The sequence below is a fragment of the Miscanthus floridulus genome, chromosome 3 (assembly GCF_019320115.1).
Source record: "Miscanthus floridulus cultivar M001 chromosome 3, ASM1932011v1, whole genome shotgun sequence".
NCBI lineage: Eukaryota > Viridiplantae > Streptophyta > Magnoliopsida > Poales > Poaceae > Miscanthus > Miscanthus floridulus.
Genome location: NC_089582.1, coordinates 140,673,622 through 140,685,049, shown reverse-complemented (window position 1 = coordinate 140,685,049; position 11,428 = coordinate 140,673,622). Strand labels below are relative to the sequence as shown.

The 11,428-nt window shown below is 44.8% G+C and overlaps 1 pseudogene; it reads left to right on the top strand.

Moving 5' to 3' along the window:
- The first annotated feature begins 6,790 nt into the window (after positions 1 to 6,790).
- On the top strand, positions 6,791 to 10,130 carry LOC136547255 (palmitoyl-acyl carrier protein thioesterase, chloroplastic-like; annotated as a pseudogene).
- The last annotated feature ends 1,298 nt before the right edge of the window (positions 10,131 to 11,428 follow it).

The following is an 11,428-nucleotide window of genomic DNA, read 5'->3' as shown; positions in this document are numbered from 1 at the left end:
CGATATTCTTGATTTGCTCAAATGTTCTCTCATCAATTGCATCATGAATAGCACTTAGAGCAATGTCATTGTTTTGGAGAAGCACTTCTTCGGCCGCGGTGGGATTCTCTGGATCACCAATCTCAATTTTAGTTTCTACCACCTTCCACACCTTTCTATTGATTGACTTGACGTGTGTGGTCATTTTTGACTTCCAATAAGGATAATTTATGCCATCAAATTAGGGTGGCTTCATGGTATTGTTGATTTGAGCCATTTTAACACCGAAGGTTGTTAAGCCTCAAATAACGGTGACCTCGGCTCCGATACCACTTGAAAGGTCCTAATGGCTAGAGGGGGAGGGAATTGCCTAATAAAAATTTCTACAATAACACTTAACAAAATGGTTAGACAATTATGATGCGAAGCAAGTGTTGCGCTAGCCTACTCAAAATGCAAGCCACCTACCATAATTCTAGTTTAGATAGTGTCTATTCACACAATAGCTATGACACTACCCTATGTTAGTGTGCTCTCAAAGGCTAACTAAAGAGCCACACCAACCAAGCAAGCAAGCTCTCACAACTAGCTACACTAAAGAGCTTGTCAACTAATTTGTGGTAAAATAAAGAGAGTGATCAAGAAGGTTATACCACTGTGTAGATGAAGAAATCAATCAATCACAAGGATGAATAACAATGAAGACCAATCACCTTGGAATCAATGATGAACACAATGATTTTTACCGAGGTTCACTTGCTTGCTGACAAGCTAGTCCTTGTTGTGGCGATTCACTCACTTGGAGGTTCACGCGCTAATTGGCTTCACACGCCAAACCCTCAATAGGGTGCCACACAACCAACACAAGATGAGGATCACACAAGCCACGAGCAATCCACTAGAGTATCTTTTGGCTCTCCACCGGGAAAAGGTCAAAAACCCCTCACAATCACCACGATCGGAGCCAGAGACAATCACCACCCTCCGCTCAATGATCCTCGCTGCTCCAAGCAGTCTAGGTGGCGGCAACCACCAAGAGTAACAAGCGAAATCCGCAGCGAAACATGAACACCAAGTGCCTCTAGATGCAAACACTCAAGCAATGCACTTGGATTCACTCCCAATCTCACAAAGATGATGAATCAATGATGGAGATGAGTGGGAGGGCTTTGGCTAAGCTCACAAGGTTGCTATGTCAATGAAAATGGCCAAAAGTATGAGCTTCAACCGGCCATGGGGCTTAAATAGAAGCCCCCACAAAATAGAGCCGTTGTACCCCTTCACTGGGTACTGATCGGGGTGGCCGGACGCTCCGGTCCTACTGACGGGATGCTACCCCTCAGCGTCCGGTCGCCCGATGGCGGCCACGTGTCTCTTGCATTCAACAGTGATCGTTTGATCTCAATGGTCGAAATGTTGACCGGACACTCTGATAGAGCTGACCGGACGCTGGACCCTCAGCGTCCGGTCATTTACAGTAAGGGTCCAAAACATGTTTTTGCCGACCAGACGCGTCCGGTCATGCTTGACCAGACCCTGCCAGTGTCCGGTCACACTATGACTTTTTACTATGCTGACCGACAACACGACCAGACACAGCCCTTCAGCGTCCGGTCAGTTGACCGACGCCATCATCATTGCGACCAACTCCATTTCACCTCTAACTTCTTCACCCTTGCTCAAATGTGCCAACCACCAAGTGTATCACCTTGTGCACATGTGTTAGCATATTTTCACAAACATTTTCAAGGGTGTTAGCACTCCACTAGATCCTAAATGCATATGCAATGAGTTAGAGCATCTAGTGACACTTTGATAACCATATTCCGATACGAGTTTCTCCCCTCTTAATAGTACGGCTATCAAACCTAAATGTGATCACACTCTCTAAGTGTCTTGATCACCAAAACAAAATAGCTCCTATGTTTTGTACCTTTGCCTTGAGCTTTTTGTTTTTCTCTTTCTTCTTTCCAAGTCCAAGCACTTGATCATCATCATGGTATCATCATCATCATGCTATGATCTTTGTTTGCTTCACAACTTGGAGTGTGCTACCTATCTCATGATCACTTGATAAACTAGGTTAGCACTTAGGGTTTCATCAATTCACCAAAACCAAACTAGAGCTTTCACCACTAGAGTGTTTGGAGTGCCCTCGTGAAAGCTGAGGGCCCTTCAGGGTTGTCGGCGCCACGATCTGCAGCATTGCCGGCATTGAGTGGCTCGAGAGCTGAGTCCGGGTTACCGTACTCTTGCTCGTACTCCTAGCGACGGCGTACTTCTTCTTCATGGTGACTGAAACGATGTTCGTCGATACGTCGTTGTGCATCTTGGATATTGTTGAGGTGCACTCGGACGTCCTAGTCGACCTCCTGGTCGTGTTGGCAAAGGTGCTTGACGCGGTTGTCCCTAGCTCCCCCCTAGAGGGGTTGCCTGTCATCGTGATGTTGGTCGGTGAAGCATCTTGGGTGGTGATTGGATCTTAGCATGGCTGATCGGCAAATCGAGCTTGTGGAGTATGAAGGTCTCTGATCCTGGCGGATCTTGTTGACCTGGTAGTGCGCCGCTTTAAGCATGGCGGTGACCTTGGCGACCTCTGGTGTCTACGGGAGCTGAGCAAGCTCGTTGGCAGCCACGGCTAGGTTGGTGCTTGGGGTCTTGTAGATGTTGTGGCCGTCAACTCGGACAAACATCATCATTGAGGTTGCGGTGGAGTTGGCGTGGCCTTCCTTGCGAGTCGAGCTAAGCCTCGGCCATCGCAAGGGCAGCCTCATTTGCTCGGCGCTATGCGCGGTTGATGTTCCGGTTCTCGCGAGTGGCGTGTTCCTCCACGGTTTTGCCTTTTCGAGGGTGCTGTCAATGCTGACGTTGAAGATTCCGCCTCCACAGAAGGGCGGGAGAGGAAGTTGTTCGGTGGTGGTTTTGGCGAAGGTTTCTGTAGAGCCCTAGGACTCAGAGTCCAGATTCTCCTCTAAGATGGTTTGGAGGGATACTTCAGGGCGTCAGCCAACATGTAGCATGTTTATAGTCGGCGGGAGCTGGTCGGCGATCTAGTCAGCGAGAGGATGGACATCTCCAACCTAGTCAGCGAATTTGCCCCTTAGGGCATCTTGGTAGGAGGCGGCGATGTTGGCGAGCCCGAAGGGCAGAGCCGCAACCCCTAGAGTTTTTCGAGCAGCCTCCGATAGATCTAGATCGGATGGTAGTCGGCGCTGAACCAGAGTGTCCAGAGCCGATTCGGTGATGGAGAGGCAATCGACGAGCTTCTGACCAACCTGATCGATGGATGCGATCAGATTGTCATTGTTGATCTACCTCCTCTGGTAGCAAGGAAGCGGGCGGCGAGTTGTTGATGAAGGTGACCTCGGAGGCAGTTCCAAGATCAGATCTGTAGTCGTAGGTGTTGGGGTGATCGATGTAGAATCGATCTGCACTAGCTCGATGAGCTCTCTAACTTTGTCAATGTTGATGATCCACGAGATCGATCCGACCGTGAAGATCTGGCCGGGCTGTGGGAGGGACGAAGAGCCTACGGAAAAAGTCATATTGTTTGACAAGGAAACAACATGCACACCCCTACTTGGCGCGCCAACTGTCGATAGAATATCGTCGGCAGTCCTCCAAGGGGTATCCCACGAAGGTAGATTGATCGGCAGAGAGACCTGTAATAAAAAACAAGAAGGCAACAGAGACACACGAGTTAGACAGGTTTAGGTCGTCAGTATAACGTAATACTCTACTTCTGTGGTCTGTTGGATTGTATTGGCTACCGTATGATATGGCGTGAGTTTGTAGGGGTCCCTGCCCGCCTTATATAGTCCAGGGGGCAGGGTTACAAGTTGGTTAGATCTGAGAGATAACTAGAAAATAATAACAGATTACATGAATCATGGGATCAAATATATCCTAACAGATCTCGTAGTATCTTCTAGATATCTTCCTGGTGTCTTGCGGGAGACGCCGAGCAGCGTCGTGCCCCGCAAGGCTTCATCTTGTGGGCTGGGCTGCCCCTAGGGGCGTAGCCCATGTGGTCTGCCATGGGTATCTGGGGTCGTACCCCCACAGCCGCTCGAGCCGCCGTGCCGCCGAGCACGCCAAGCGAGCTACTAAGTGAGCCGCCTCAGTCGTAAGCACTCTCCATGGTCTCCACATTTCATCACAGTCTCCAAATTTCGCCACAATCTTCAATTTTCGCCACGGGTCTCCAATTTTTGCCACGATCTCCAAATTTTGCCACGGTCTCCAAATTTCTCCATGGTCTCCAAATTTCGCCACGATCTCCAAATTTCGCCAGTCTCCAAATTTCTCCACGGCATGCAAATTTCACCACGGTCTTCAAATTTCTCCACGGTCTCCAAATTTTGCCATGGTCTCCAAATTTCTCCACGGTTTCTAATTTTCGCCGCGGTTCTCCATTTTCGCCATGGTTCTCCAATGCTCTCCGTGCTCTCCAATTTTTCTCCATCTTTAAGTGCTCAGCACTCTCTAAATTTTAAGGATTTTATTCTTTTAACAAAAATAAACAAAGTCAAAATAAACATAAACTGCTCTACGGGGTATAAAATTCACTAATACATTGCTCCTGATAAACTTCGCTCTGTTTTCTTCATCACCGAGTTCATATATTTTATTTTTAAATCATGTACTACCCGTCCTACATATTTGTATTGCAGGATCATCGTCTAGGTGGTCGCACCATCTAGCCTTTGGATTTCTTCGCCGATCAACTAGTCGGACCACTAGGTTCATGACTTCATCGCCGACTAGTTGGTCGGACCGTTCGGCATTCACTTCTACTCGGTGCTCACTTCGCGCGCCGACCTGTTGGTTGGATTGCTCGGTACTTGATTCTTCGCCAGCCAACTGGTTGGATTGTCTGTCACTTCATTGTAAGTTATGCTGGGGGCTCGGTAGCTAAGCCGGGTACTTCGTCTACCGATTCGCTTGTTGGATTACTATGTTTTGTCGACGCTGCATGTCATATGTGATATCAAGGTTTTCCATGTTGTCCAGATCAGGGTGCTGATCTTGGGCGGTACGTCAAGGGCTTTGATAAGTATATCTATCGCAGCAATCCAATGCTAAGCACTTTCCATTTTCTCCATGTTTTACAGCTCAGTATTATTGAATTTTACTCCACGTACCCAGTGCTAAGCGCGGGGACTTCATCCTTTATACTTAATTCTTTGATCCTGCTACAAGATGTTTATCTAAGTGTGTACACTTCACCTTGTGGTGAATGTACTATTTTTTTCTTCTTACTAGTTTTTAGCTAAGCTAGGGACTAGCTGTGCTCCCGGCTAAGCTAGAAGTTGATTATCCTGACTAAGTGATCGTTGTAATTCTTTGATCCTGACATCAGGTGTATTCTTCATCTACTGTCAGGCTCGGGAACTATAATATATATATTGCATCTTGCGGTGCATATATCAGTACTAATATCCTCTTTGCATAAGTCATGAATGATGATCATCTGATTTCGTCAACGAAGCCTAAGTGTGTACACTTCACCTAAGGTGGAGAATTTTTAAATTTTAAACTTGAGCTCCTTATATCCTTCTAGCAAGCCTTACTTGGCTAAGTTCAAGATCAGGTCACCTGGAAATTGGGTGGCTTCAATTTCCATCGGTCGGATTACCAGTTAAATTAGTCGGCACTTCGTTCTGTTGATTGGATTACCAGTTAAACTGGTCGGATTACCGGTTAAACTGGTCGGCACTTCGTTTTGTTGATTGCATTACCAGTTAAACTGGTTAGATTGCCAGATTTGTTGGCTGACTCTAAGTTAAACTGCTCGGACTTGATCAAGACAACGTTGCTCAGCGGATACAAGATGCTCAGAGACTAGCTGTGGGGGTATAACCCTAGGTACCCACGGTAATGGACATGGGCCGCACTGCTAGGGGTGGTCCAGCCCATAAGAAGACGTGTGATGCAAGACACTGATCGACATGCATCACACGATTTTAGGAAGGAATCTTTAAGATAGAGAAGGATCTATTCAGATATGATAGATATCGTATTCCTTATAAATACTTACCATATACCTGGATAGATCTAGATCTAACTGACTTGTAACCCTACCCCATACTATATAAGGCGGGTAGAGACCCCCTCGAATTCATCTCATATTCAATACAATCTAACAAGGACACAGGACGTAGGGTATTACGTCGATCAGACGGCCCAAACCTGTCTAAATCGCTGTCTCTGCGCCTCGTGTCACCGTCCGGTTTCTATTACGCGTACCTCCACCGATCATCTACTACCGTGATATACCCTAGGTCTGGCGACCAGATTTCGTCGATAGTTCGTCTCTGTGGCTCCTTCTCGAGCGCAGTCACCCTCTACTCTACCGGATGTTTTCCGGGACATATAAATGTTCCCTTTTGGGTAATTGGGATGGAAATTCTTGGTTAGCAAAGGGGAAAACAAACCAGACGAGTTTAGTTCATTTTGTTGGAAAGAAATAGCAATTCAGCTGAAAGTCTTGCTTCTTCAATCAGTATGACTGAGGTTTTACCAGCATGCTATTTTTTCCACTTGCGTTATTCCAAGAGTTTGCTTTGACAAATCGGTAGCAGCAGTGGACTAGTGGTCCCTTCTCCATATTCTAGGATTCTGGGAAGTTTCTGTTCAAAGAATTCTCCCCCCTGGCCCCTACAATCGATTAATAATCATAAAAATTGCTATCTTTTCGGAAATCTAAGGTTATTTTCCTCTGAAATCCAGTTCGAGTTCTCCGTGCAGTACTTTGATTTGACCGGGCGCGGGAGCTCTGTGGCCGTATCCATCCATAACTCACTCACTAATGGCTGCCTCTGTCGCCTCATCAGCGTTCTTCCCAGTGTCGGCTTCAGCGGCCAAGAACGCCCCGAGCAGGTCCAAAGACAACAACCTGTACATGAGTGGGGTCGCCGCCAACATGGGCGCGGTGAGGTCCTCAGCAAGGGCGCGCGCGCCGCCGCCGCCGTCCCCAAGGTGAACAGCGGCGGCAAGGCTGCGGTGACTAACGGTGAGGACGACGCATCCCGCTCCTGGGCTCTGACTCCGAGGACATTCTACAACTAGCTGCCAGACTAGAGCATGCTGCTTGCGGCCATCACGACCATATTCCTGGCAGCCAAGCGGCAGTGGACGCTCGTCGACTGGAAGCCCAAGCGCCCCGACATGCTCATCGACACGTTCGGCTTTAACGAGTAGGTGTTTCGGCAGGACTTCTCCATTCGATCCTATGAGATTGGGGCCGACAGGACGACATCCATAGAGACGCTGAAGAATCATTTGCAGGTGAGTCATGTGAGGCAATAACGTCTGATTGTGTTGTAAGGTGCCCATTGTGGATGCTAATATTGTTTTTTGATCCTGTTTCTACATTTAGGAGACGGCCCTTAATCTTGTCAAGAGCGCTGGGCTGCTTGGTGATGGCTTTGGTTCGACGCCAGAGATGAGCAAACGGAACTTGTTCTGGGTTGTCAGTCAGATGCTGGTCCTAGTGGAGCAGTATCCATGCTGGTACACACTGCAAAATATTTTGGTTATTCGAGTCCTCAGGCTGAATTGGCTCTAGTTTTTGTTTAAGTGATAGCTTTTTAAAAATGAAGTTATGTTAATAATGTGAACTTGTCAAGCCAACCAGCTAGGGGTCAATTCTGGTTTCTTGCTTTGTTGCAAGCTTGCTGTGCTACGATAGGTAGGAGAAACCCCCCCTCCCCTCGTCGTTGCTGCGAAGTTTGAGATCTGTTCAGTGGCTTCAGAATATTTGATTGGAAATGTGATAATGATGTTAGGTGAGAACCTGGGTGTGAACTATTCATGCGAGAAATTGGGGGCCTGAAAGTCGTTGATGATAATTGTGACAGTGATATTTGGAAGTAGGTGGTTGATATCTGTTTTAATTGAAAAGTCAGCTTGGAAAAGTCTCCAATAAATTATTCTTCTGATTATTAACGTGATAATTTTGAAAGACGATATATGTTACAACTCATCTATTTCACCATGTACTTCATTAACCTAGTTGCATTTGGGTAATTTAAGGCTCTGTTATTTTTTGAATCAGATGTTTTTTTAATTTTTATGCAGGGGCGATACAGTTGGTATAGATACATGGGTCAGTGGTCATGGTAAAAATGGAATGCGTCGAGATTGGTATTTACATGATCGCTACACAGGCCAGACTATATTGAGGGCTACAAGGTTTTGATCTTGATTTTGTGCTCGTTTAAATTAATAGCATTACAGCATAGACAAATTACGGGCTGTCCTCCCTGTCATATTGCTATTGTTTTATGCATTTATTTTTGTTCTTGCTGTACAGATCCATAACCTGTTAGCATTTTGTTGTTTGGCCATTTGCATTTCGCTGATACTTTTTCCTCATTCTTTGGTGAAATAAATAGTAAATGGGTTATGATGCATAAGCATACTAGAAAACTCATAAGGATTCCTGATAAAGTGAGGACTGAAATAGCACCATATTTTTTTGAGCGCACCGCTATTGCTGATGAAGACAGCCGCAAACTTCCAAAATTGCCAGGGAATGGTGAAGCCAGGGCTAGAAAATACGTCCAAAGGGGTTTGACTGTAAGAATTGTACACGCCATAAGTTGGTGTCGTATGTTATGGTTGGTAGTGTTTGTTACTTATGTAATTTAAGCTTGTTGGTATGCAACATAATGCAGCCTCGATGTTCTGATCTTGATCTAAAGCAGCATGTCAACAATGTTAGATACATTGGGTGGATTCTTGAGGTAAAAACAATATTACTTTTTGTATGCATCTTTATGTTGTTCAGTTTATGTTAGGATCCTTATGAACTGGATCCTTGAGATTAATAAATTGGTCTTTGCAATGTACATAACATTCATTGCTCTATTAATTTTGGTCCTGAGTAGTTTATATATGGTGTTGGCAATTATTTGGATCACTTGCTTTGTCGTTAAGCCTGTCAACTTATTGGCAGGTGATAAAATCAATTTTCGTACAATTTGAACATTTATCATATTCAAACACTATGATTTAGTGACTTCCTCTGCTGTAAGGCATCCTATTTCATGTATAATAGAACATTTAGAGGTCCTTTTGATGTTTGTCGTTGCCCCTTTCAACGGCAAATAGGGCCTCAATGCTCTTATCTGGCTTTTTGTTTTTTTGCGATGTATGCCTAACTGTCTTGATGGAGAATAAAGAAATCATGGTACTCCTCCGTTCAAATTATAAGACGTTTTGACTTTTCTAGATATATTGTTTTTTCTATGCATTTAGATATACACTATGTCTAGATACATAGTAAAAGAAATTTATCTAGAAAAGCTAAAACCTTTTATAATTTGGAATGGAGGGAGTATTTGTTATGTTGCTACATTTCAAAATCAAACTGCCTTCAGAATTTAAAGGGCACAATTATTGTTGATACTCCTTATGTTGTTCAATAGCTAAGTTGTCTGTCTGAATACACTATTTCCTAAAATATGGCATGTTTTTTTTGCCACAAGAGGTCATGGAATGCTGTTTTCAGATAAATAATCTGTTCAATTGGTCATTCGGTACACAATCATATGCTTTTATTTCTGTTTGTGCCCTTGATATGTGAAGCTTGAAACTGGAATTCCTGTTTGTAGTTTCTTACGCAAATTCTTCATCTAATCTTGGGTTTGCAGGATGTAGAATCCAGGATAGTCTACTGAAAGTTCGCCTTCCCTGCTCATTTAGCCCTAGGAGTTTTGTTATAATTGAGCTCTTCCTTTTGCTTGTGCTACTCGGCATTTCACAAGTTTACATAATCATGTTGCCTGGTGTTTACCTTTTTCGTTGATAGAAAGGTTAGTGTTTATTTACTGTATTTTCACCATCCTCTGATATTTTTGCACTCATTTTCCCACCAGAGTGCTCCAATCTCCATATTTGAGAATCATGAACGGGCTAGTATTGTCCTAGACTATAAGAGGGAGTGCAGTAAGGACAATGTGTTGCAGTCACACACCACAGTGTTCACTGACTGCACTGATGGGTTAGGAGAAACAAGTTTTCAGTGTGAGCATCTTCTGTGCTTTGAGTCAGGGCATACCATTGTGAAGGCTCGGACTATGTGGAGGCCAAAGAGAACCAATGCCATGGGAATATTGACTCCAGTCTTAGCTGGCAAATTTTAGCTTCACGGACTATAAGCTAGACAGTATTTTTCTCTCACACCAAACCAGCCAAACAAGTCAGCAGTAAATAATCCATGATCGTTTACGATGAAATGAACAGGCTATAGATTGCTAGGGAACTAGTGCTTTGCGTTTGGAACAGACAAGACAGCAAGTCATCCTGTTATGATGCAGCTTACATGACCTAGGTTATGGTGGGAAGAAAAGAAGGTGAAACAACGAAGCAGATTTCTGTAGCGCATGTATGATGCTTTCTTTTCCCATACCATCTTCTTGACTTCTTGTAGATAACTTTGGGTTGATTTAACTTTGGTTGCTAGATGCAATTCTTCAATTTCACCCAAGATTACCTTGTGTGTGTGTGTGTGTGTATATATATATATAGTACTGTTCTAGCAGACTAGCTGTCCGAGTATGATGCTGAAGTAGGCACCTTCCAGTACTCATTGGCTGCAAGGCTGTGTATATACTAGCGCCCGGACGTCACGCCCGCGTCTACATCCCGTTCCCGTAAGCTCTACCCTACATATCGCTTGACCCGCGTGACATCTGCGCCCCCACCCGACCCCACGCAGCGTCAGCGCCCCCGCCCGCCCCCATGCGGCGTCAGCACCCTACTCGACCCCTTGCGCCCCTCCAGCAGCTGCAGTAAGCAGATTACATTGCAACATGTGCAACATCTCAATGCATTTTTAAAATATTCATATGCAATACTTAGAACATACGTCTGAAGACAGATGAAACATTTGAAACAAACACTTACAAAAAACACCTGGATACTTTTGAAACATTCAGATGTAATACTTAGAATACATGTGTGAAGACAGATAAAACACTTGAAACATGAATCTGAAACACTCATAAAAACAACAGAAAACACTTGAAAACCATTACAAACATACGCAACATCCAGATAAAACACTCGTAATATATGTGTGAAACATATGCAACATCATGATAAACACACTTGCAACATACATCTAAAAAACCGATAAAACATTAGGAACGGACGTTTGCAACATACGTATACAACCATTGCAACATATGCAACATCCCGATTTACTTTTGCAACATTTATATGAAACACTTGCAACATCTATACGAAACACTTGCAACATGCCTTTGAAACATCGAAACACTTGAAATATACGCTGGCAACATGTGTTTTTAGCGCAACATCTACTTGTTGCTTGGACGATTGGAGGCTCGTCGACGCAGAGCTCGACGCCGGCGCGGAGCTCGATGCTGCGGAGTGGCGCTCAGCTCTGGTGGAGAAGGCGGTCGGCGCGGTAGAGAAC